Source organism: Lathamus discolor, chromosome 8, assembly GCF_037157495.1.
Source record: "Lathamus discolor isolate bLatDis1 chromosome 8, bLatDis1.hap1, whole genome shotgun sequence".
Taxonomy (NCBI): Eukaryota; Metazoa; Chordata; class Aves; order Psittaciformes; family Psittacidae; genus Lathamus; species Lathamus discolor.
Window position 1 is genome coordinate 12,953,329 of NC_088891.1, and position 25,943 is coordinate 12,979,271.

General features: G+C 40.7%; 2 protein-coding genes and 1 long non-coding RNA gene across 3 annotated transcripts in view; 1 reads left to right on the forward strand and 2 right to left on the reverse strand.

Moving 5' to 3' along the window:
• GLDN (gliomedin) overlaps positions 1 to 12,621 on the reverse strand; it is a 110,706-nt gene extending 98,085 nt beyond the window's left edge. The window contains exon 1 of the mRNA XM_065688772.1: positions 12,603 to 12,621. The gene's annotated coding sequence lies outside the window, so the exon portion shown is untranslated. The remainder of the gene's footprint in view (positions 1 to 12,602) is intronic.
• TNFAIP8L3 (TNF alpha induced protein 8 like 3) overlaps positions 1 to 25,943 on the forward strand; it is a 47,778-nt gene that overhangs the window by 5,658 nt on the left and 16,177 nt on the right. The gene's annotated exons all lie outside the window — the stretch shown is intronic.
• LOC136019036 (uncharacterized) lies at positions 19,971 to 25,601 on the reverse strand. The gene is made up of 4 exons (XR_010614718.1): positions 25,515 to 25,601; positions 25,331 to 25,436; positions 21,122 to 21,174; positions 19,971 to 20,075 (listed from the first exon to the last, which is right to left on the reverse strand). It is a non-coding gene; the product is annotated as an uncharacterized LOC136019036 (long non-coding RNA).

Consider the following 25,943-nt stretch of genomic DNA (forward strand, 5'->3'; position numbering starts at 1 on the left):
ATTTGTCTTCATAGGTGAAACACACTCTGACTCTCAGGTAAGGATAGCAGGCACACAAAGAATGTTGTAGTAGGTTTTTTTAGTGCATAAGTATTTGATACTCTTGATCAGAACTACTCATTTTCAGGACAGGGCATGCTAGTGCCACCTAGATACACATATAGCATGCAGAAGACATCCAACAGATTTGCCAGGTCAGAGATAACCTGTTTCTAAGGCATGGTGGCTGATTTAACATTTATGTGAATCATAGTTGTAAGGGGCTCTCCATAGCCTCAGACTGAGCTGTTCCCCCCTGAAATTCTGATGCTGTTAGCAGTCAGTGATCAGAAAGCCTCTACTTTTCCTAATAGGTGAATATTGACAAGCCTTGGTACAGGAATTTATGATGCCAGATGAGGTTCATAGACAGGAATACAAAGCAGTATTCTGACACATAGCAGTCACCAACCAGTCCTGTCTGCCTTGCCAAAGGCCTGGAATGAGAGTGAGTTCTATTTGATGTGATATTTTGGCAAAAGCAGATGCCTGTGCAAGGCGATGAGTGCATCTCCTCAAAAACCTCACACTTCTCCTTTGAAGAAATCAATCTTTCATCTTTTCTTCTCATCTACACTAAAGACTGAGATGTCATGGTAGGAAGACTGTTGGTAACAGAAGAACAAAGCTATAAACCTCAGATAAAAGGGAAAACAGTGGGCCAGAAAGATGAGAAAGTTCCTGAAGACCCAGTCTGCCCGAGAAGCCATTGATATTTGCATTTTACCCACAGCATCAGCCTTGGGGTAACAGGCCCTCCCAGGAAAGTGGGAGAACCTTGTAACTTTTTAATGGCACTCGTTGTCTTTTCTGGTAAGCTAAGCAGGACCTGGCTGTGAGCCCAAGCAGTGGTACACAATCCTGTAAACTGTTTATCTATTAATATACTTCCTGGCACTGTTTCAGCCCATGCCAGATAGCCTCCCACAGAATGTCCTGGCACGAGACAGAGGATATCAGTGGCCAGTATGAATTAAACAACATTTGGAGTGTGGGAAAGAATTCAGCTTGAATCCAGATGGCCGTACAATGCATGTACGACAGGTTCTGTCCCAGTTTATTTACACAGAGCCTGTGGTCAGAGCAGGGTGCAGAGAATCTTCGCTATTACCATGACTTCCAGTGCACTGCTCAAGGCTGTCCAGCTGCTAGACTGCTTGTGGACCACTCTCAGGGCAGCTGCCTTGGGCCAAGACCTGGATTTGGAGTCTTGCCCAATTAGAAATGTGTTGCTTGCTGTTTGTCTGCAGAAATCACTCTGCCAGTTAAGAGTTTGGGAGGGCACCTTATAGGCTGATAAGTCTGACTGAAGGAGACTTGTAGGAAGCCAAGACTAACTTGCTGTAATAATTATAACTTTACACTCAAGACTCAAGCATCATCTGGAAAAGCCAAGTTTGCTCAGACACTGGCTAGTGGCCCATGATTTTCCTGCTATTTAAGGCAACCATCTTTAATGAAAAAGGCTGAGAAAGAGCAAAAGCCACTTTGCTGTCCTTTCCAGTAGTCATTAATCCCTCTTTGCTAGAGATTCTGTTTGAAATCAAATTTCATCAGTTGGTTCTGTCTAGCCTTCCTGCAGAGGAACTAGTCTCTCTGTACAGATGTGGGTTTTGTTTAACATGTGTTGATATAACAACAGAAATTAGAGCAAGATTATTTCCATCTATGATATGAAACACACTTCACCATGAAGATATTCCTTTTGGTCCTCTTACTGGTGCAAGTTAAATATGAAAGGTAATCTTCTGAAACACAAATACTAAAAATTAGGAGAATACCATGCTACCACCAGTGAACATCGCATTTCTGGCATTAACTTTGTTTATCCAAGCAGCTTATGTTACAGGAAAAGCTAAATTTTCTCTCTTTGAAGAAATGCATTAACACTATTATTGTGTTACTGTCTCCTTTCCAAACAGTTTTCTGTTTACTTTTAGAGCACATAGTTTACATGGTCCAATCACTGACATACACAGATCAAATACAGGTTTCTTGAAGGCAAGTTGCTCTTTGTTTGGTTTATTTGCTTGTTAATTAAAATAACCATTGTTCAGACGATTCTTTCAGCAAAACGGATGTGCCATGTAGTGTTATGACAGGTGAAAGCCTGGTTTTTTTTTTACTCGCATTTAATTTTGACTTTTTCTATTTGTGCACCGTTTCACTTTAACTCCCAGAACTCACAAGGAAGTAGGTTAAAGGTATCAAGAGCAACCTTCATGCTCACTTCAAAGCAGGTTATACTTGGTGCCTTGCTATTTTGATACTCATCAGCACTTTGATACCTTATTTCATTAATGATCTCTGTTAGCAGAAGTGTTTAGTAGTAGAGGCACAAAATAAATACAGTCATTATGATGCACCGCTACTGGATTTCTTAGACAATAAAGAATCGATGAGGAAAACTGTTGACCTGGACTGCAGATTTGCAAATGGGAGAAGAAGTTAAAGCCTAAGTATATGTAAAGACCACTTCCATAAACATCAGCAGGAATAGAGTACACTGGCACTCCACAACTTATTTTTACAGGGCACCAGCTAATCCAGCAGGGTCTTTATAAAAGAAGAAGGTTCTGTTCAGTGATTAAACCTCATCTCTAGCAGAAATCAGCTTCTATCATATAAAGGTGTCCCTGCCCATGGCAGGGGGTGGTGGGGAAACAAAATGATCTTTAAAGTCCCTTCCAAACCCAAATTTCCAACCCAGTCTAACCTGAGCTAAGCTATGAGGTGCGTCTAGCTTCTCTCTTACCCGTGTTTAAGAGTCTATTTCCACAGCAGTTCTTAAAGGTTAGTATCAGATATTATCCTGCATAAGAAGGAATGTCATAACACCGTGTGTGTCCTTGGGGCAGATATGGATGAGATCATACTCCTGCCTCCTTCCCTGACAACCCTCAGGGGAACAAAAAAAACCCTAAACCAAACCAACCAACCCAACCCACAACACAAAAAGACCCCCACACAATCCAAACCCCTAGACCAGTAAATTCATCCAAATGGCTTTCTCCGCAAAACACTTTCCCCTACAGAAATCATACGGAACTGATGGAATAATAAGGCGGGGAGGGGGGAATCATCTGAAGGACAGACAAATGCCAATGTTCTCCAGATTCCATCATGTCTGGGGACTTAGGGCAGTTCCAGTACTTAGTTGTTAACCAGCCTGTATCTGTTTATCCTCCAAACCAGGATCTCTCCTGTAATTTTGAGGCTGACTTCCAAACCGTGAACTAGGGTTCTTTTCATCTAGTTGGTATCACTCACTTCAACAAGTTCAAGAAAAAGCTGTGCTGATTTTACTCCGTGCAGGGCATTCAAAAGCATGGTTATGAAGAGCCAGAAAATAGCCACTTCCAGTGTTATGTTGCTACACGCAGCAGCTCATGCTGGTAAAAATGGTTATTTTGACTACATCAAGAACAGTGAGTGGAATTGCTCCCTGGGAGGGCAGGCAGAAATGCCTCATGCTTTGAAAAGAGGCCTGGCACATGCTGCACACTCAGGCTTTCAAAAGGCAAGGAAGGTCAAAAGCCTTCCTGTACCCTCTCTTTGAATGCCACATGCTACCAGAGAGGCCAAGTTCCTTGCAGGAAGGCAGATACCAAGATTTTGTCTATATTCTCCATCTTCTAACCTCTACAGTCATTTTCAATTCTTTGTCTTTCCACCTATCCTCACCTTTTAACACTAACAATTTGTGTTCCTTTTCAAGGTATTCACATGTTTCAGGGGGTTGGAAGTAGATGATGTTAAGGTCCTTTCCAACCCTAGCTATTCTATGATTCTATGTGACTGATGTCTCATTTCCCCATGCCTTGGTCAATATGCTATTCTTTGCAAACCTGAATTGTTCCCATATTGATCTGATTTTTCTTCCTTCACTCATTTCTTCTCAAATATTCTCAGGTTTATGATTTCTGCCACTGTAAGAGGGAGTAAATGCTGTCAGGTTACATTTAATGAAAGGGAAAACTGATGGGAGTAAGATTCTGTCTTGTCTTTGTAATTAGAGGTATTAGAAACAGATTTGCCTTGCTAGAGGAACCAACCTGCCTCCTCTGGCAAACAAACAGTACAGGCAGTGGGTTTGAAAATGAGATTGGTGTCATCTTGATTAGTAAAGCATGCTGAGAACAGGAAAGTTAATTTCATCTTGAAATACTGAAACAGATCCAATATTTGCCAGAGAGAACACAAAAGTATCTCCACAGATAACAAGAGTTTCCCTGTTATTTCCAAGTTCATTCCTGAACAAAACAACTACTTGGAGAAACAGTATAGCCTCATCCCTGGAAGATCAAATCATTGGGCTTGAATAGCAGATCCAGGGAAGAAATTGCATTTCTCTCCAGACATAGAAGCCTGTGACTGTCGTTAATAAAATGAGGTCAGAGGAGGACACCGCTTTCTAGTGACATAGCTTAATTACAGGGAATAAAGGAAAACAGAGCGTAGCCCTTTTGCAGAGTATTGTGGTGAACCACAGCGTGCAGATCTTCTCCCCCCCACCCACCCCCCCCCAAGTTTATCAATATATTTTCTTAAAAGTTCTAATAATTTTTCACTAAGAGATATTGCAAGAAGATTCACAGAGGCTGCCTCTAGAAATCAAACAAAAGCTTTAGACAGCTGTAAAGAGGTAGCAAAGGTGAGAGATGCTTCTAGAAACTAAACTCCTATTCTCTTAGGACAAAAATGCCTATTTCACTGTTCTTCAGCCATTGACACAAGGCTAAGTGCATAGAAGTACACCAAAGGAGGCTTTAGGGAAACAACCTGAAGCCAAGAAGATGCAGGTTCACCAGAACACCAACACAGCACCTGCATACACCTTTCCACCCCACTGCTGACCTGGCTGAGTTGAATCAAACACAAATCAAAGCAGTCTGTCCATTGCAGGGCTAGCAGCTTCCCTGACACCCAGGTTTCATCTTCTGTCTCCAGGGTGGCTCGAAACAGGGTCCCCATTCTCCATGACAGCATCTCTCTGAATCGCTAACTCTTAATGCCAGGCCCACCTTATTCATCGTCAGTCAGCAGCATCTTGTGTGCTATTTGCCAGATTTGCAGACACACAGTCCTGCCCGGCAGGGTGGGTGACAGACAGGGAGAGGGCTGCCTTGCTCTGGTGCAGCCATTCTCCGTTTGCATGGTGCAGCACCGGAGGAGAGACATTAATATTACATGATATGATTTTGCAGCCAGGATGCCTGTGTAGCCTTCAAATTCCCAAGAGCTGTGTCTACGCTTGCCCAGCCATGTACAGAAGATGAGTAACAGTTGCTTTTGCACTGCCTAGAGCTCTGTGTATTTACCTTTTAGAACTTCTCTAGGAAAATATTGCCTTAGCAACAGCTGAACAGTATTGAGACCGAGACAAGTGATGTGTAGGAAGAGAATTTAAGGTGATGGTGGGGGGAACCATTATTCAATGTTTTCTATATTTTCACAGAAAAGAATTTAATTTCCTTGAAGTTAGCACAGTCAATGACAAGGAGGTAGAAAGGTTCATGTCAAATACCTCTGGCTGTGCACTGAAATGAAATATAACTAGACTTACCAAATAACCAATGCAGGCAACCACAGGCTGTGAGTGGGGTTTTATTAGTTTACTTGCTATTGAAACAGCTCTTCTATATTGGTAGAGTTCTTTTTCCTCAGCCACATTTAATGGGAATTCAGATACTTGCGTAACATAATGGCACACATGCTAATTCTGGAATACTTGTTTCTTTCTTCACTTTTTCAGGTAACAAAGCAGTATTTACACTTAACAGGGATTACAATCAGGGACAGTTAATGCCTGTGTTTAAATCACTTCATCAATGACATACAGATTGTCTGCTCTACAGATCATGTATTACTGAAAAGATTGGAATGAAGAATAATCTTTAAATAAGGACTCAGCTTTGAAAGCAGTGTGGCTTCTTTACCACGATGAAGCGACACACAGCATCATAAAGCTTGTAAAACTCACAGCAATTTTGTTGCCGCAATTGACAGTTATTCACTTGAATTCTTTTGGGGTTGAAACTTGCCTTGGTCTAACTTCTGTTTTGTTTGGGATTTTGTTTTTTTTTTGTATACAAAGAGCACATGTCTGAATGAAACTGAGCTTTTCTTTGATCCTTATGTAAAGTGGACAAAACTAATTTTCCTTAAGGAAATGCTATATATAGAGAAGCTAAGTACTTTCAAGTCCTAGACTTCAGTAGGTTTTTTGACATCATCCCCAGAGAGGCAGAAATGCAAACAAACAATATAAAAGCAGTTTCCTTCATGGAAATACACAGAGCACCAGCAACAGCTTAGTAAGTGAAGCGAACAGTGTCCTGCAGAATGGAAGTCTTTATCCTGTTGGTTCACATTTTTCACTAGCAATGATCATGTCCTGTTACCACAAATGCACACACATCAGTAGGCAAGACTTTAAAGCCAAGTTTTAAGTATTTTTAACAAATGTCAAGAGCTGAATAAATCATAGAAGGTGCAGGCTCTGCCGCTCAGGAGGTACACTGTGGAATAACAGCTCTGGGAAAGGAAAGAATGCTACTGAGCATTTTTGTGCCATCAAATTTGCAGACAGTTATAAATCAATCTCTGCCTCCCCACAGTCACCCCTGGGGAGCACTGTGGCTGGGAAGCTGCCTCCCTAGGGAGAGCTGCACACAATGCTGCCGCAGCGCTGGAAAAAAACCTGCATTTTGACCTTTTGCAGCTCTTTCCCAGCCTTTGAGGGCAGCACACCTGCATTGTGCCAGCTGTTGGAGTAGCTGTTGGAGTAGGTTCTCTTGTTGGGGTTTTTCCTGGTTTGTCTCTAGCAGACCCACAATAAATGGTTTATATACACAGACACATGAAATTTGTATTTAAGCTTACTTTCACTTGGGCTGATCTATGCACACATGGTTTTCATGATGTTAAGGGGAAATGGACCCTAGCTTGCCTGAAACACTTTACACTGAAATGGCAAATACAAATTAGTCCCAGAACAGTCCTATCCGAGCCAGTGACCAACTGCAATAGCGCAGTTACTCAGGTAGAGGAGACACCACAGAGGAAACATTATATAGCTACAGTTAATAGGACATGAGGTAATGGCTTCAAACTTGAACAGGGGAAGTTCAGGTTAGATGTAAGGAAGGAGTTCTTTATTGTGAGGGTGGTGAGGCACTGGCACAGGTTGCCCAAAGAGGTGGTGAATGCTTCATCCCTGGCAATGTTCAAATCCAGGTTGGGCACGGCATTGAGCAACCTGGTCTAGTGTGATGCACCCCTGCCTGTGGCAGGAGGGGTTGGAACTAGATGATCTTGAGGCCTTCCAACCCAAACCATTCTATTACATGCTCAGATATGTCAGATTTCAACAGATGGAATGCTGATTTGGCGTTTACATAATTCTAACAGAGTACAGAAGAATAGACATGTGCAGAGTAACAGAAAGTGGCAGCATTAAGAAGCTTCCTCATGTTTCCACATGCTCATTTGGAAGAAGATGGAAAGAAAATATCCTGGTTTTCCAGGTTGCCTTTTATTTTTTTTTCTTCTCTTTTTCAGTTTTTCCATCACAAAAAAAGAAAGCGCCAAATGATGGCAGGATTCCTTTCCTCATATAACGTCCCAGTAGGTGTGTGTACTCGTAATAATTCATATTAAGCATGGACTTCTATGTTAACAGTCTGTCCACCAATTTAATACATTGTAAGAGGTATGTGTTATATGCATATCTTATTAAACTTCACCACTTCGGATTAAATAACACCTTCCTGAATTTCAAGTCAAATGGGATTTGAAATTAAAGGACATTGTAAAGATACCGGTCTAATTTCTTTGTGCAACCTCCCATATCATATCCTTTAAAATCTGATGGATGAAGTACTGGACTGACAGCAGGGTCTTAATCATAGCCTTAAGCAAGTATTTCAGTTGATCTATTTCTCCTCCCGTTCCTGGTCTGTTTACTATTTTTAGGTCAGAGTGTCTGAGTCTGTGCAGTAAGAACCCCAAGATGTTTTATTAAAAGCTAGTATATAGTAATATCAATGCAGTGCATGGTCACTGCAGGTACTTTTACAGGTATAACTTCCAACCCTGAGAAAGAAGCTGCACCTCTGCAGTTATCACTTAAATATGATCTTAAATATGAAAGCTCCATATGCATTCAGTATGGTCTTTCAGAAGCATTTCATAGAAGGCTGCCATTAGAGCACTGATTCATCGTAGTTGACTTTGTCATATTAAACACATTACTGTGATTATTTTTTCTCTAATAAGCAGAGCTACTGCATATCATAAGACTATGATGTCTTGTGATATATCATATGTCTACTTCTGTCTACAAACAGTAATTAAACCAAAGAGAACACACATTTCCTTCCCTTCCCCCCCCCCCCCCCCCTTTTCCATTTGCTTCTGTCCAGTTCTCTGGCAGTGAAAGCATGTTTAGAATAAAAATAGAACGCACAATTTGAAACTTCTCTTTGTTTTGCTTTTCCCTTATAATACATGAGCCTCTGACTGAAATGAGGAAAGTCTTTCACCCAAAGAGGATTTACCAGAACAAAAGCAGCTTGGCAGAATTAACATGCTCATATTTTGGCATATTTTCTGATACAAGTCTTCCAAAATACAGGGAGGGATCAAGCACACAGAGATCCTGATCAAGTGATGGGACACAAACTTCCTTCCACAACTGTGATAAACCACAGTCTAAGAACACAGTCTCACAAAGAAACCCACTGTACATCGTTGAGTGAAGAGCATTCCCTACAGCATGTAGGGTCACTGTCTTCTTCATAACTCCAGTTTCAGTTCTTCCACATAAAACATTGTGTGTTGACCTTACATATGTAACCCACCTACACCATAATCTTCAAGAGGTTGCTTGCTGCCACACTCACTTGTGTGCAGCCCAAGGAATATGGACATTTTCCAGTCCTGTCTGTTCAGACTTGTCCGCAGGAAGATGGCTTTCTAGGATACTGAATTTGTGCTTTAAAACCATTCACCTTCCATTGCTTCATCTCAAGCAGTGCCTTAGTGGAAGGAATAATAAATCCTCTGTGAGGTGACAAGATCTGGTAACCTGTCACTAAACCCCAAATTCTAGAAATCCAAATGAATCCTGGCCTGAAATACAACTCCAAAATCAGATCCATCTGAGGCATAGCTTTTCATTAATAGAGCTCTAACAGTAATCTTGCCTGTAGAAACACTGGTTGAGGTTTTAGTAGTGAACGGTTGTAGTGGATAACATTATTTCCTTCTCTTACATCTCAAGATCTGTTCATTCAATCTAGAAATGAGATCACTGAAGAACATTTCCCCCCCACACACACACTGGAATACTGCTAAAGTTAGTTAATGCACACAGGGATCAATGTCTGTTGGAGACAGAACAAGAAGCACTCAGCATATTTAGCATACTTGCAGCCAGGGAGATAGAGTCTGACATTACAAAAATCTTTCTAGCTGTAGGAGTTACAAGCACTGCATTAAGCCATGAAGGCATGTTAGTCTTTAGCAATAGAGTTATTATCTCTTCTAGCCTGCTGGTCTTATCTCAGAGAAAGGAATGGATTGAATGGTTGTAAAAACGTTCCTTCAACCTCATGCTATTGCGATACTGAAACAATAGACAGCAATTTGAAGGTTAGCTCGGTGATATGAACGATTTTTCTACACCAAACCAAATTGTTATCCTGACTTCGCTTTCTGTGTGAGCGGACAATAACCTTTGCCAAAAATGGGTCCCTAACTCTATCTCATTTTCAACACTGATAGTCCTGCAGATAAAGCCTCCAATCTTCCTGTAGAGTGCTCACTTCAGTTAATATCTGCATAGACAGTCCACCAGTCCTAACGTTAGCCAAACAACCCTCGCTGGCTCCAACTTCAGAGCTTTTGTGACTTGTTCACTGACCGGTTACCTAATCACTAGGTTGCAGGCTGTTAACAAACATTGATTTCTAAAGTGTAAATGCAAACTGCTCAGTTGCCAAGGCTCATAAGACACAGCCAAAAAAAAAAAAAAAAAAAAGGAGAAAACCACTTGATTATTCTTATCCTTTCTTCTCTGCAAGCTGAAAAAAATCACAGATTACGTTAAACCACAAGATCAGGGTGCCCCAATTGTGTGTATCTTAAGCTATCAGATCACATTCACCATCCATTCTCATCTCCCCAGATTCAATTCAGATTAATCCCTCCCAGCATCACCTCAGGTATTACTGATGCTTAATTGCTACAGCAGGCACTGCGCTATAGACTGCAGACTGCCCTCATCTCTCCAGATGCTAATGTACCTCCAGAAGCCAGGTGCAGCCACCCTCTGTGCCAGCCAGCTTGGAAAGCAGAAAAAGAGCCAGTCTAGGTCATCAGCGAACTATTCCTGGAGGTCTGTCAGTGATCTCTTCTGTCTACATACCATGTAGCCACTAGCCATTATTAACACCTAATGGCAATCTTAAATAAATGTATCTTCTGTAGGTACTGTAGATGCGTCTTGCTTCATGCCCACTAGAAGCATTTTGTACGTGTAAATTACACCTGGAGAAAAGGAAGGTGGATTTCTGCTCCATTAAATCCTCTCCCAGCCTACACATTGATTAGGTGTTGCTTAACACTGCAGTGAGACCAGGAGGCAAAGTAGAGCAAAACATAACACCAAGTGTGTTGCTGAAGAGCAGATGACATTGTTAACTTTGCCAGAAAGTGTACTTTATACATTAAACATTCAAGTTCCCATTTTAATCTTGTTATAACAATGCCATATATAGCAGGGAGGGAGAGAGGGGGGGGAAAAAATAGAACTGTTCCCGAAGTGAACCAAGATAAACTAAGCACTCATCCATCTTAGGAATCTGAGTTTTACCCAGGAAAAGTAAAGCAAAAGCAATTTTAAAAGCTAGGAATTATAGCTAGCCTTATCCCTTTCTTTGTAGAACTGTAACTTTCCCCTGGAAAAATCTAAGCAGACTGAAAGAGGGGGAAAATACTGGAATATTCTAGAATCCTGTTGTGAATTCCAACCTCATCCTGGCTCATAAAAGGAGAAACTTGAGACACTTCAGCCTTTCTCCCACAGGCTTTGGTTTCTATGCAAAGTAAGGGAGAAGAGATGCCTTCCAGGTGGTCACTGTGAGGACCAGGTCCTGAGTTGCTCTGTTAAGTCTGTAGCCAGGAATACCAAATCTTTCATTCAATTTTTATTAATTCAAAATATGGCAAGGCTGAGAAAACAGACTCTGCAGCTCCAGACTACAGAAGGAGAAAGAGATGCAGGCTGCCTTACAAAGACAGGAGACCAGACCAAGTACAGTCTTGCCTTCCGTCTACCTGCGAGCCAGCCTTTAGGAGCTGCAAGTTTGGAACTTGTGAGCACAAAGGTTTTCTTAAGTTCAATCATAGGAGGGAGACAAGGGAAAAGTAATGTTTCCTCTCAATGAGTGTGCCACAAAGTCAGTCTGGGCTACGCAAGGGAAGCACATCAGAACAGAATTACTGAAATACAATGCGTGAATAAGATTACTACAGAAAGCAGTTGGCATAATGCTCAGCTATTCTGCTACTAGAAATAAGCTAATCAAGCCTTGATGATACTCTTGAATATTAAAGAAGGAGTTAAACATTCATCTACATCTTAGATGAAAATACCTCAACAGAAAGCATTTAAATCTAATAGAACAGTATTCCCAGAGAGCCTTTGAGCTCACCATGTAAGAAAACACCATTTCTGTGAACACCACTTGAGTATGGAGTATGTATTTGCTTATACTGGTTAACCGAACAGTTTCCTCTTTCTTTCAGACTACTAAAGAATATCTCTACTTTCAGGAAAAAAAAAGGTGGGGGGGGGACACACACACAACAAACAAACAAAAAGAAAACCCAAAAAAACTACACAAACTGAACAAGCAAAAATATAAATGCTGCCAAACTAACCTTAAACTCAGAGTAAACAAGAGCCCTGTAAATACATTGTCAAACAGGCTGGTGGACATGTTACTGCACATAGTGCCCTCAGAGTCGAGTCCTTCATTCGCACAGGACTTTGCAGGATGCCCTGCCAAACTCCACTGTAAGTTTATGGCTACAGAATTACAGCTTCAGGTTTTTATATGTTTAGCTTGGCTTCTTCCAGCGAAAAGTCAACAATTTACACAAGCAGTTGAACCCATTCTCAGTTCCATGAAATGGCAAAACAAAACTGTAGTGGCCACCCAGACAAATTCCAGTTCCACCTGTGCCTCGTGCCAGAGCAACATAAAAGGACCACAGAAACGCTACCCTATACGCACACCCTGTAGTGGTGTGAAAAAGCTACAGTCCCCTAGAAGCTTTTCCACACAGACTCCACTATACTGTTGTAGGCTGCACAGAACAGTCACCAAGTTAGAACAAGGCTCCTTTCAGCCCAGTACACAGCTTCTCACAGCAGCAAATGCCCAGACAAGAGCATTATAATACCAGAAAAGATTCTCACAGCCTCCAACAACAGCCCCAAGATGTTCCAAGTTCAAAGACAGACCAGCAGCATCAAGAAACCACACACCAACCTTGCAAGCTGTGCATCCCATGTTTCAGCCTTCTGTCACTTACTGCCTTCCCCTCCATGTTGCACTGCAGTGAATAACACACTTTCCACCCTGCCTCTCTCCCATTTCGAGCAGCAGGTGAAGCTGGTCAGTGAAACCCTTGATTGGCTGATGAGGAGCACCTTGTGCTTTGGGTGAGACAGCAGCAACACAGTGTTGCCATGTGTATGTCCCATTACTACAGGTCTCAGATGCGTAGACCAAAATCCAACTCCATGGTTTATGTTATTTTGAGCCATTAATTAATTTTTATCCTCACTTTGGTGATTTGAAGTCTACTGTGTGGTTTCCCATTTCAGACATTCCCATACTCAAAAAGAGGATCACAGAGACCAATCTTCCAGCCCTTCCAGAATACAGATTAAATCTTCAGTATTGACAATGCCATATGCAAGTAGCAGTTGCACAGTAGGACCGCACAGCAAGGCATAGAAAGAGTCTGAAAGTATTAAAGGAGTTTCATTTTTAAATGGACTTTCTGCTATTGACTCTTTTTAAAGTTCTGAGTATTTTTGCGAATCGGTGACAGCAGTGTTTGTCCTGCGGTGTAAAACCTGTTGCTATATGAAATAAGTGTCTTCAGAGTACAGCAAGGCAATTTAAAAGCTCAAAGATACTTTGTTCGTATTATGGGGAAAAACATAATTACCAATTTTGCTCTTAATTAAATTAATTTTGTTTATTAGGCCTGAAGCAATGCCTAATGTTGCAGCTTTACTTTGGTAAAACTCCCATCAAGTGAGGGGTTAGTACTAGACGCAATGTGAGAAGGAAGCAGGAACCTACTTTTCTAATGAGCTTTTACAAGTTGGTTGGAGTAGGTAGCTGGTATTACCAGCTCTGTGGAAATGAAATACTTCAGTGCCATCTTGGACTGTGAAAATCACGCTGTTAGAGCCTGCGAGGGACATAGCACTGAAGCAGGCAATATTTCAAATTCATTTACTATCCCACTAGCCGGGTGGTTTAGGTGGAAGTTCTCACTCTGGAAAAGATGTTATTTGTGTTTCTCTCTCACATCCTTCACTATATCTTTTGCGGTTGCTAAGAAACAGCAGCATTACAGTAGAGTAATCATTCCTACTCCATTTGAAATTGTAGCTAATTGGCCTCTGTGTGAAGTGGGATTCCTAGCATGAGAAGAGAGAGAGTTTATGTTTAAATGCACAAACTGATACTACTGAATAACTGAGGATTCATTCTAAATCAAAGTATTCAAATGGCAACAAGCCCTGGGAAGTTCACATGCCCCAGAAGGTTTTCTAATACTTGCGTAGAAAAAAGGAATCATGATCAGCTGCGTCCCAAAATCTGTGCTTTTGCAGACCTTAATAAAAACTCTCAGCTTGAGTGTGAAATCTGATGGGTACAAAGACAAAGATGATGTGATTGGACATGGATAGCATATACAGCAGGAGGAGGTTTACAGCTTAGGAGCAGGTGAGAAGTAAGAATGTGCAGGTATAATTTTTATATGGAAACAAAAAAGAATCTGGTACAAACTATTGGGGAATAGACATGTTTAGGTTACACATATGTATCTGATTATCCTTGTCTGCTGCATGTCTTATTTGTCTGAACAAATTTAAACATCCTGGTCTTGAACAGAAATGTCTTGGTCTTGTCATTTGCCAAGGAATTTTCTAATTAGTGCCTTTGTTGTATGGAGCTGTAGTCAAAGGATTTTGTCACTTGATTTCCAAACGTGAGTGAGAATTTGGTATTTCATTACTGAAGGACAATGAACAAGTGCCTGCTGTTTGAAGCTCAAGACAAATCAGTCATTATCTTTCTAGCAAATCTGTGGTAGCACTAATACCAATTTTTAACTCGGTCTACTATGGGAATTTTAAATACCTCAGAAACTGATTGCTATGAAAGCCTTTTCTTTAATTCTCTATGCAATTTCATATGGAGAGAATTTTCATAACTTCCAGTTCGAGAGGAAAAGGAAAAGTTGTTTCAGCTTTTCTTTTTCAAATAAGGATGTTACGGAATGACCTTTCTAGCACAAATGCAAAGGACTTCTCAGTTCTCACTGAGCAGAGACTCTCATAGACTACGTAGGTGCTAAGTGTTAATATTAAAAACCTTCTATATCTACACTGTTAGACAGCCTTCATTTTAGTGTGTGTTTTAAAGAGCCAACATGCTGTGCATGATACTTTATTAAGCAAGATACACTCTGTAACCAAAATCTGAAAGATATTTTTGTTCAGTGTGCTTTGAGAGCTTTCAAATTCTAAAAAAATGTAGCAAAAAAATGTTTAAAATCCTTATTTTTAAGATATGTGTGTGTGTGTTGCTATTTCCAGACTAAGATTCAAAAGTTATTACTCTGATTATCTCTCAAGCCTCTATTTTACTTCCTCTACATAATGGTATAAAGATACATCTTGTAATAAATCAATGATTATTTCATTTTACTACTGATGAGGATGTCAGGGGTCTTTTAAGATGTGTTGTAAATAAGCAGTTTGACAGACGCTGTGGCCCAAGAGAGAAGCTATGATAATTTTTGGAGCACCAAAGTGCTATTTTGGAAGTGAGCTGAACAACTAGCTGTTGTCAGAGGGGCAGAAGAAAGTGAGAGCAAACGATCAGCAGGGATGGATGCAGCCCTGACCTAAGAGAGGAAGATGCATTTTACAGCCACAGGCACATAACAAAATCAATGAATTGAGCAGAACTGGGGATCAAAGGGGGGTGAGGCTTCCCTTTCTCCCTCTCCTTCCTCTATCCATCCCAACTCTGACTAGAATTCATATGGGTAAAAAAGATCTCCATAAGATACACATAGATAAGGACCTAAGGTCCATATACTGCTGAGAGCTTATGGTTGGCCTTAAGCAATTTGCAGAGTTTTGCAGGGCTTCTTTATATGTTCCATTACCACAAGACAATATAGTATTAAGAAATTCTTCAGTTCTAGCCATAAAAGATTATGCATGGTTGATCATCGTTTACAGAAGCTGGCTTGTGAGAATGCAGTTTTAAACAGAAGAGTGCACATTCTGCAAAAGTCTGTTTAAGGGCATCTCATTAAAGTACATAACTATGTGCACCATTACTCTTTTAATGCCATTGTGAAAACATAGTGAGGTGTGGTATAATTCAATGAGATGGTGAGTTTTGTTGCCGAATCCCAGATCTAATGCATCATTTGATTGTAAGGAATGTTGCCCAAGGGACTGACAGTCCTACCTGAGCGCAAGTAGCACAGTGGCATTAAATTATCTTTTATGAGATTAATCTGTGAATAAAATTAGCCATGAGTTAGAGTAGCTCAACTACCATAATCACAAATTCATCCACTCTCTTGTGAGTGCTCTTTGGTAATGCCTCACAGACTAACTCTGTTCTGATTTGCTCCAGAGGACTTTCAGAGTAAGAACTGCATTCACTGGGAGTAGCCAGGGTTCTGGCTGCCTATATACAATATAAAGGAAAAGCAGAGGTATTTGGCACATGGTCAGAAACCGTCCTCCCCCTACACAAAACACATCAATCACTACCTTAATTCTATCAGTCTCGTCAAAAACTACCACTGTGTTGTCTCCCACGCAGTGATGAATGCAATGTCCTAAAAGCATCAATTTAGATGGCAGTTCTGTGCCCAGAAAGCTTGAGGTCCTGAAACTAACCTAAAGAAGCCTTTATTAAAACCAGTAGATAGGTCTGTAAGTGCCAGTTCCTTAACATTCGGTTATATGGAACAGCATGGCAGGGTAATTCCACTCTGTAGGAAGGAAAGCAGTTTGTGTCAAGCTGTGCTCTGCCTACAAGTCCAAGTACTGATCAACATTGTTTCAGGGAAGTTCTTGTAGAGGCCAGTGGTGATGTGGACAAGTTAAAAATGGATTTGGCTTCATGAATCCTCTGGCTAAAACTCCTACTTATGGCACAAGCAGCAATAGCCACTATTACAGCATATGAGCTGACGCAGTAGAACGGGAGGAGCTGGCTGGATGTACTGACGCTAGGCAAGGGCTGTGTTCCTCTGTTCCCAGTGGCGCACTCTGGCAGATCTCTGTGCTCCAGTGTTTCAGCTTTCAAAAGGAGCTTTTGGAAAAGGGCTATGGAATAGCCACTCAGTTTCCCCTTGACAGAAAGCAGCAGTTCAGACCCACTAACTGTAGAGTCTTTTTAGGGAACAACCCTAGAAATGAATCAGTGAAAGGCGTAGCACAAAATAGGCTGCTGTTTCAACTGGCAACTGCAAAGTACGCTTGTGTTGGGCTATTTCTGTCCTCCTTGTAAGAGAATAATTTCCATAATTTCAAATCATTTTTCCAAGTAACACAATCTGGTTTCATTTTCCAGCACTAATGGAGAAGAAACCTTTATTTAAGTCTTGCAAATGAACATCAGTAACTAAATGAACCTGTAACAGAGCTAAATAAATATGCCAGATACCCAAATGAGCTTGCTATCTACTCCAAAGTACTGGAAAAAATAAATGATTCTGATTAGTTCTTTGAGTGGCACACTTCCAACCCCAGCAATAAAGGCAGGCCTCATGTACTCTTGGAGCAGACATACTCCTTCAGCGTAGAACAAAGTGAACTCTGCAGCAATGTGACTATAGCCAGCTATGGCAAGGCTGATCTGCCAAGGAATAAGCACTCAATAGTCTGCTCCAGTGGTTTTCAGTGTTTTATTTTGCAGTTTATTTAACTTTTCTTCAGTTGAGAGTGCTTATACAGTAAATTTAAGTTTACAGATAATTGACAAGGTTTTCTTTGTTACCTTTTTCACTGACATCTTGGGAAAAGTTCATGGACTGCTCTGATCTGGGTATGTCCCACACAGGTACACAGTCTAAGACTCAGCCTAGATAAGTAAGTTTCTGTAATATGGTTTACCTAGGAGATAGACCTCTGAGGAGAGCTGTGATTTTTCTCTACAGAGTTTCATCCATTACAAGTAGGAAGGGGAATGCTTTATGGTTTAGTGGATTTTTTTTGTTTGTTTGTTTCACATTTTTGTTTTTAATTAATGTGTCTGTGCTCCTGTGATAATAAATAAGGCCATGGAGTTACACCTGTCTCCTCGCATAACTTGAACAGCGCAGGAGCTACCACGGAAGCCAGTGTTTTCTGTGCTGCACTGTTTTCAGCAGGTTTTTTTAACATGATCACTATCAAAGAATGAACAATACAAATATAAATGAGCCATCAGAAGTTATAAGCTTTGAAGCTCTGTATAACAACTGGTCCTGAATAAAAGGAAGAACTTAAGCACCACCAGCAGCATATGGACAAGAAAGAAACCTTTCATGTAGTGAGTACCTACAGAGAGACTCCTACTGATCATCACCACATGAAAGAATAACAAAGAGGAGATGTGCAAGACTTCAGTGGTGGGAGGTTAATACGTTATCTACTTCAATCGTGAAAAAACAGAAGAAAGAACACAGGACACTAAGAAGTTAAAAAAAAGTCAGACTGATTTAATTGGAAAGCATCACTCGGCTGCCTTCTTGAATAATTGTTGGAAGCCATCCCAACTCTTTATATATTTAGAAGCAATATAATTCAACTCATAAATAATTTCTTAATAAGCAACAGTGTTCCCAAAGTATGTGATTTAATCCTACTGATCTGATGAGAAATAGGGCTATTCCCTTCATACAAAAATACATTTAGAACATTTTATGACAACAATAATTCTTCCATTGTATTACTCCTGTTAGAAGCAGGGTATCCTAATAAATGCATTTGGTAGTCTATGAAATGACAAAGGCTTTGGACAGTAGGAAATAACAAATGCTGAACAAATCATCATTGTCAGTCCTGTGGTGTCACAGAGATGAAATTACAATATCATTAGGGAAATCTACGTAAGTGTATGCAAGATTAGACCTGATTAAAGGCAGTTTTAGAAAGACTAACAAAACCCAGTGGTGCTGTGTTGTCACTGATTTCCTGAGAAAATGTAAAAATATGTGTGTCTAAACATATTTGTGCATACGTACACAGGGGGGGGGTTGGTGTTTGGGTTTGGGTTTTGGTTGGGTGGTTGGGTTTTTTTCCTCAGAATAATACTGAGTCTACAAGACCAAGGTCAACATCAGCTCTGTTTGAAGAGGAGCAAAGACCTGGATTCCCTATCACACAACAGGAACAACTTATTTTTTCAGCTATAATCTATGCAGCAAAGCTAATGCAAATGGCAGATACAGGAAGAAAGGGCTATCTGACAGCTTGGGAGATTGACAGGCAAACATATGGAATTTTATAAATAGTACGCATATTTCCAACAATATTTCAACCAGTCAATATTTTCCACCAAAATAGCTTAATAACAACATTTCCAGCTTATGTTAATGCTAGGTATAACCCATAATTTATGAGTTTCCCTGCTCCTAATTGCATAAGTAGATACAGTAAATACAACCATGATATCTGTGCAGTCTTAAGTCTCTTTAGGTCCAGAGTGATTATTGTTCCTCAGTCAACCTGTCAAATATATATCTGATGAGGGGAGTGCTCCCTTGCTTGGTATGAAACCGCAGTGGTTTTATCAGTGCAAGTGGAACTGTGCCAGTGTACACCAGAGGATTTAGCTTCTTAGATTGAAAAGGAACAAATCGTTTCAGAGGCTGGGTCTGTACTTTGAGATGAAAAGACCACAAATTCTTTTTGCTTTAGGGTTTATGTTTTTCTATTACTTCAGTGCAAATTTCAGCAATGTTCTGACTCATCTTTGGGATATTATTCAATATGACTATTAAACATTAGATCCATGAAGAGGGTTACCTTAGTACAGGCAAAATCTTAGGATGTATTTGGAAAGATATGAGAAGGGGTGGGGGGGGAGAAATCAGTTCTTTTTTGAATTCAGTTTCACTCTAGGGTCTGTTCATTTCACTCAGAGTACACCCTATAAAATGACAAAGCTATTAACATGAGTAAGTTTAAGCAGGGCTTGGGTGTGAAATCCCTGGCTGTTAAAGAAGCGTGTTTTGATTAGCTTCAACTAGCTTAGGGTTTAAAAAAAGTAACAAATAGTGCTGAAAATCAGCGAGGTGCCAAGGCTGGCAACTGGGAGTCCCCTGAGCCGCCAGCCATTCGAATGAGGGTACCGCTGAAAAGCGCTGTTTGGAGAGCTGTTCTCTGGCAATGGAGAAAGAACCGGCTTTTCATTCATTTTCTTCCCACTTCAGTGTGTTAGTCAGGACTAAGCGAGTAGAATAGGCTCATTATTGTAACTGTTCAAAGGATAAGGATTTTATATTTCTACATGGAGGTGGCTTTGCTGGTGTTAGTAACCTCTCACAGTTAGTTAGGACTTCAAAAGTGTTGCTTTGCTCCACTTACCACTTAGATAATTCAGTTTATTCCTGTGCATCTCAATTAGGGGAAGCAGACCAAACAGCTTTACTCTCAGGAATTCATTCATGAACTGTGCTGCAGCGTAATGTTGCAAATCCTGCAATGAATCAGAGGAAACTTTTCCCACTGAATCGTTTAAAGGTTCCACATAAACCTGTCCATTACTATAACATTCAGCAAAGCATTTTCCCCTCCCAAGTAAATACTAAGTCTGAAACATTAAGCCAACAGTGACATCTTAACAATGACATCTTAAGCTGCAAGTCCAAAAATACAGGAAAAGGCAGCAATTAAAGCTACTGGCACTTTAGGAATTGCTGTAATTACAGATCACTTTTGCTGGGAAATACCTCACTCAATATTGCATGAGTAAGAAAAATGTAGTTATGAAAGAGAAGTGATAACACTACTGAATTTGGTGCTTTACATCCATGTTATCCCAAGGGTTATATCTTTGAGGGTGTTTGCCATGCTAACAAATGGCTCTATTGCTGTGTCAGTGCTCCAGAGGTACAGAAGTGCAGGGAATGGCCTGTTTGTTAGATGCCATGCAGGCTTTGTATCTCATCTGAGGAAACAAGAAAGTAGCTCTTCAAGGACGTGAGGAGGTCTTATGAAAGGTACCTTCTTTTATCAAGAAACATCATACAGCCCTGTACCTACCTGCTAAAAAATATTATCCAAAGCGGTTCCTGGCCACATTAATCTCCTCGGCCCCTAGCATGATAGCACAGCTCATTCTTATGGCAGGAGGAGCTGAAACCACATTGTCATAATCACAGTCCTGTGTTTGATGGACAGTTTCCACCTCTGCGTCACTGCTGCTCGTGTACTGAGCAGCACAGAGATAAACCTATTCAGAAGCATGGAGGAAAGCAGGGGGGTGTTTGTGTGCCTACTGAATTATTATTATAAAACAAGATATCTGAAAGGACATTATTTTGTAGAAATGAGAGAGGAAGGAGAAGTCCATTTAGCTTGCACCTTTGCCACTAAAGAAAAATAAACCAGGTACGTTTTGCAATGGCCTTGAACAAAAGAGAAGGTACTGCTATTAATGCAATACAAAATGTCTATTAAACAATAAAGAGTGAGTTAATGCACTATGTGTTGTTCTACACTCTCCATCTAATCTTTCCTTACCAGAGTAGGCGTGTGTTGTAGATTTTCCAGGGCAAATGAGTACCTACGGACAACTGGGAAAGTAAATAAAATCAAAATCCATAGACATGTACCCATTTCATTTAGACCATGCTAGACACGGTCAGAGATCTAACCTGGTTTTGGCATGGTTTTTTATTTGAAGTCCATTTTTCTTGTATAACAAAGAAAGGGGGAAAAATTATACAAATAGGCCCTGAAGAGAGAACAGAGTGTGATTACAGTTGCCCATATTTAACAAAACACATTAACTAGCATATGTGATAAGAATGACAGCCAAGAAATAACACAGAACTAAGAGTTCCAGAGATCTTATAAATCATGAGAGCTCGGTAGAGCTAGCCTATAATATTTCAGCACTTTGGAGGTTCTAATCGTTCACTGCACACATTTATCCATTCCTATCTCTGAAGCTGGTTTTTTTTCATTTACTGCTTTGGTGACCTATGCCTTTTGTCTCTTTACTAAAGCTAAAGCATAGACAATGTCATTAAAAGTCACTCCTAACTCTAGCCATTGACTGAAGTAATTTATATTCCCATATTCCAGATTAATTGCATAATTATTTTATGAAAAGACAAGAGAGGGAGGAATGAGGAAGAACAGACACAGTAAGATTTCAGCTTGTTCTCTGTTTGAGAAGTTGTCATAGTGAAAAATAAACATAGCTAAGAGAAATCAGAAAACAGTCATTCCCTGCACTTACTGATCCACTCCCCAGTCTGGAGGATGAGAGTATGCAAAAGACATACTGTTTGCATTGAGGACATTAATTCAGGCAGTGACCAGTGTGCAAAGCCTGGCTATCCTCTAGTACCTGAGGGAAATCAGAACAATAACAGCAGGTATCCTGTACAGAGACAATACAGGGAGAAACGTGATGCAAGGAATCTCAAAAAAATATGGTTGACTGGAATATGTCCTCCTTGAACAGCGAGTTCCCTGTAAAAGAATTAGGAAAGAGCACCTGCTGGATATTAAATCAGTCTTGGATGAGAAAATGGCTGGAGGCAAACCAAAGTACGTCACGGAAAGTAAGGAAGCATCTTTGGAAAAATAATCTCCCTGTCATCATACATGACATCATAATTTTACATGGCCAGTTTAGGCCATTCTCACCGGTATCAGTAGAGACTTTCTTTCATGAAACACCACATATAGCAAAAGAATTCTGATCTATGCAGGAGGTAGAATCATGTCCTAAATCAGCTTGTTCATATACAACCTTATGATCTATATGTATTTCAGGGACAGAGCCTCATATAGCAAATGCTCCTACACAGGGAGGATGTATCCTCTGTGTGAGTTTCAGGAAGAAGATGCATCAGCCAGCCATGGGCATGAGCATGGGCCCAAGAATGTGGACCGTGACAGCTGACTACTTTTTGCTTTTTAAGTGACTGTTTCCATTTGTCAGAAATTTTGCGAGCTGTAGCGTGCTGCTTGGGTTTCGAGGCAGTCTCTCATTGTGTGAGAGAGAGATTTCTGGCATTTGGAGTTTTATTTCTTTGATAAAAGCTTTCCACAAGCAATTTCTGTGTATATGAAAGTCAAATAAGTGTCCACTGATGCAACATCATGCTAGCACCACTGAGCTGCACTTGATGAGAGTTCACATAATGGGAAGCTAGTCTGAGAGGCTCACTGGGGTGCCCATTTGCTGTAAGAAAATATGATTGTATCATGAGCATATTTTGCATTGGAGGGATAGTCGTTAAGCATGCCGGAAGGGTAATGCTTCTGCAGTGCTTTCTCTGTAAGCATGAGGGTATTTAATATTTAGGGAGAGATTATTGAAAAGCAGCGAGTGGTAAATCATATTCAGGCTTTAGGCTTGAAGACAGGACAGACAGCTGGCTGATGGGGAGATGCTGATAACATATCTCCTACAACAAACCTGAGAGGACTGTATCTAGGGAGGACCAGTGCTGCCAGGAGCTGAAGAAATGCAGGTGAGCAAGTTCACCCCTAAAGCAAAGGCAGGCCTGAATAGTTAGCACTATGCCAAGGGGTCCTCAGCAGCACACCATGAGGCCCAGAGGAAGAGAACAGATTGCTGCAAAAGAAACTATTTGAATAGTCTTGGGTGGGAAAAAAGAGAAAAAAGCATGCCAGCTCTTGAGTTTGGCAGCAAACCCAGCTCCACTAAGGTGAGCCCAGCTGAGTTACAAATCTGCTCAGTTATTTGCCAAAGGAAGCTTCAAATAGCTTGTAGTGTAAGGCTTAATAGCATAACCCTACCAACGCAAATTTGCATTAATTAAAAAGAAGAATAAACCAAAGGGCTCCTCTTCCAGACCTTTCATGTTGAACAGATAATGTACTATGTGTCTATGGGGAGGACTGTGAAATGTGTCTCTTTTGGCTTAAATCACGCTGGGAAGTTCCATTGAATTAATAATGACTGTTGGTAAAAGTTAAATTATTGTAGAGCATCATTCAGCTTGATGATAGAGTTTACTTAAATGTTCCTGCTAACAGTTATTCCCTATGAGCAGTATAGCAATACCTATATTCAGAGTGCTAACACTGGATTATCAGCCTCTAGGCTTTGTGGTGCAAACCCATAGGAAACTCTGAGGATTTTTTGGTATTTGAAAAAATAGTAATGAATGACAGGTACACAGTCATTCCTTTTTAAGGCTTCCGTCTCCATTTGAGAGCGTACAAATGTATCATTTGATTAAAACCTCTCTGCAGCAGTGATTGCTTTCTGCTAATTATTTATGTAATTAGACATGAATGCCCCTGGTTTATGCTATTGCAGGAGCACAGAGCAGGAACTACAGACATGTTTCAGGAAAAGCTGAACCCTACAAAACGCGTGAGCATAGTAACCTGTAATCAGTTCACATAAGCATGACACAGTGGAGAACATACACAGAGAGGTGATCTTGCCCCTCCGCTCTTCTGTCATGAGACCCCACTTGGAGTGCTTGGGGCTGTTCAGCCTGGAGAAGAGAAGGCTGCGTGGAGACCTCATAGCAACCTTCCAGTATCTGAAGGGATATAAAGATGCTGGGGAGAGACTCTTCATCAGGGACTATAGCGACAGGACAAGGAGGAATGGGCTTAAACTTCAACAGGAGAAGTTCAGGTTAGATATATGGAAGAAGTTCTTTACTGTGAGGGTGGTGAGGCACTGGAATGGATTGCTCAGAGAAATGGTGAATGTTCCGTCCCTGGCAGTGTCCAAGGCTAGGCTGGACAGAGCCTTGGGCAACATGGTCTAGTGTGAGGTGTCCATGGCAGGGGATTGGAACTGGATGATCTTAAGGTCCTTTCCAACCCAAGCCATTCTGTGATTCTATGATAAGTCCCTCTTCAAGAAAGGAATTATTTTTCTTCACTGTCTAAAAAGTTAAATGGGAAACACGAGATTGGGCAGAATTCAGTTTGTTCCTAAGGGACTGGTGAGACCTGAGCAAGAAGTAGATTTTGTCATGCTTCTTCAGGCAGAAAGAGCACTGAATTCAGCAGAGCCTTAGAACAGGACTAAGAAATGCAACATTAGGTCTTTATGAAAAAGAAGGGCTTACCTCCCTAAAAAGCAGTGATAGGAAGCTAAGCATTATTTCCCCTCAGGCAACTGCTAGACTATCTGAGGAAACTCCACAGGGTGTTCAGTCTTTCCATATCAAAATCCAGGAGAGATAAGACGGGTCTAAATTCATCTTTGGTAACTTTCTTGGTAAGCCTCAAGAAGCTGCCTATACTTAGAATGACTCCAGAAGGAAAAGTAGCTCTGTTTCTTCAGCATGTACTACAGACACTAAAAAATATATGCTTGAGATTAAGAAATGGCAAAGTTGACCAAATTACAAGTTTTGGTGGAATGATTTTTTTGCTCCCAAGCACAGTTTTTTAGCAGAATTTTGTATTATTCTGTTACCATTAACCAGATCTAAAGGCAGCAGTAGTTTTGCTGGTATCTGAAACAGCGAGATGATAACATGTGGGCTGTGCTACATTTCTTTCTCTTAATATCAGGCAGGGCCTGGTTCAGTTCATGTGGAGTCTCTCTAGAGACTGTTGTTACTGCTGTGTTCAGAGGTAACCATTCTGCACTACGCTGGATTCAGCGGATGCTTTCAGTACAGGTGTAGGTATCATCACATATAACCTCAGTACATATGTACTCAGACATTTCTCAGAATTGGCACTTCAGGAGGGATGCCACATTCTGCTTACCTGTGCTTATCGTTCAGACTTGTCCTTTCAGGGTTTTCTTTAGGTAACATAGAGGTAGCGGTCTTTTTCACATTTCCTCTGCAGATTCAATCCTCACTCCATATAGCTGCAGTATCATATGATGAGGGTACATATATGTATATTACAAGAAACAATACACCCACCACATGTTGCCGTTACTCACATGCCTCAGAATAATGAAGCAGACCTCCTAAGAGCTGCCTTGACTGTTTCAGTACTTGTTCAGCATCTCTTCCATTTCTGCTCTCCTGAAATAAAGAGTTGCACTTAGAGTGAACTTCTGCACCATGGGTGGTTACAGCAACTGCTGTTAAACTGTTATTAGAGACTCCCTGATGACAGAGAAAGGGTCCCTGTTATCAGGATGCTCCTTCTGACATGATATGCTTTGCAATATATGTACACACCATGAACAAGACAAAAGTGCAAAACCAGATTATTTCATTAACATTTATTCTCTACAGGAGCCTTGACTGTAAGGTGTTATTTATGCTGCTTGGGCCAGTTACACCCCTGTGAAAGGATTGATGATATGCTTAGAACTTTAGCTTAAACCCGTAAAAAGGACATTATCATTTATAGTCTAGTTTCT